The following is a 1,426-nucleotide window of genomic DNA, read 5'->3' as shown; positions in this document are numbered from 1 at the left end:
ATTTCCTCTTGACCTGTCCCCTGTTCCTTGGGAGAAGAGACCAATCCCCTCCTGGCTCCAGCCTCCTTTCAGGGAGCTGTAGAGAGCCAGAAGGTCTCTCCTCAACCTCCTTTCCTACAGATTGGAGATTAGGAAGACTTTGTTTCCTGTAAGAGTGGTCAGGGAGTGGAAGAGGCTGCCCAGGGAGGCAGTGGAGTCACCATCCCTGGAGATGTTCAAACCATGTTGGGGCCATGGTTTGATAGCCGTGGTGGTGTTGGGTTGAGGGTTGGACCTTAGAGAGCTTTTCCAACCCAAACAGTTCTGTGATTTTATAGTTCCATCATCTGCAGCTGTAAGCACCACTCATCCCTGTGCCACTGGAGAGCTGTGGCCCTTGGTGGCTGTGGGTCAGAGCCCATGGAGGGGGCTCAGCAGGAGGCTGTGGCTTTACTTGGCAGCACACCCTGCCCACAGACCAACCCTGGCACGCTCCCTTGCACCCCAAGCTGCATGGCCCAGCCACCAAACCCTGCAGCAGCCTTCCCAGGGACGCTCCTGGCCTCTGGTTACCCAGGAAACTACTGGCAAAGGCTGGAGCTGGTGACTAGGGAGAGCAGGGAGCCCTGTGTCACCTTCAGAGCCAGAGCTCTCCCAGCTGGATGCTTCCTGAGCTGGTGGCTGGAGGAGATGCCAGCAGATCCCTGTTGCAGCATCTCCCAGCCTCGGGTGTTGCATGCAAGGGGCATAGAGGGCATGGTGCCTGCTTCACTAATTCCCCTTCATCTTTTGTGCCATGGGCAGGTTGGAGCTGGGTTTCTCCTGTTCTTTTGGGGGTGGTGGTGGGATAGCCCAGCCAGACCCAGAGGAGAGAGCAGGAAAAAGAAAGAGAAAGTTGTCAGGAGCAAAGCAGAGCAGGGGAGGTGCTGCAAGGGGAAGAGGAAGTCAGCTCATCCGGCTGGGCTTCAGCAGGAGGGTGGTGGCCAGTGAGGGGACCGTGCTGGGCTCTCTGGGGCAGCCTTGGGCAGCTGGGTGGTGAATGCTGATGGTCTGCAGGCTGTGGCATCCCAGAGCCCTGCCAGGAGCCCTTTGCTGCTCCTCACCATAGTCACTGCAGGACATTGTCCCCTGGGACTTGGGCTGATGGGAGAGCAGAGCTGGGTGAGTGGGTAGGAGCAGACCCCAAGCACTTGGGTGCTGCTTCTGAGGGTGCCTGGTGGGCTTTCTGGAGAGCAAGGCCAGGTGGTGCCCCGGGCAGGGAACAGCTGATGCTTCCTGCTAAGTCACTTGCTCCTCGTTTCTTTGTCAGGCTTTGTCAACTCGCTCCAAGGGTCAGCAGATATGTAGGAAGCTAGGGCACAGCATCTCCATGGCACCTCCTTCTCCTGGCATCACCTCGTAGGAGCTCCCTGCCGCTCGTTTTGCTCTGCCGAAGCTGCCACCAAAG

This window comes from Indicator indicator, chromosome 24 (genome assembly GCF_027791375.1).
Source record: "Indicator indicator isolate 239-I01 chromosome 24, UM_Iind_1.1, whole genome shotgun sequence".
Taxonomy (NCBI): Eukaryota; Metazoa; Chordata; class Aves; order Piciformes; family Indicatoridae; genus Indicator; species Indicator indicator.
The sequence above is the reverse complement of the archived record's forward strand: the minus strand, read 5'-3'. Positions refer to the sequence as shown.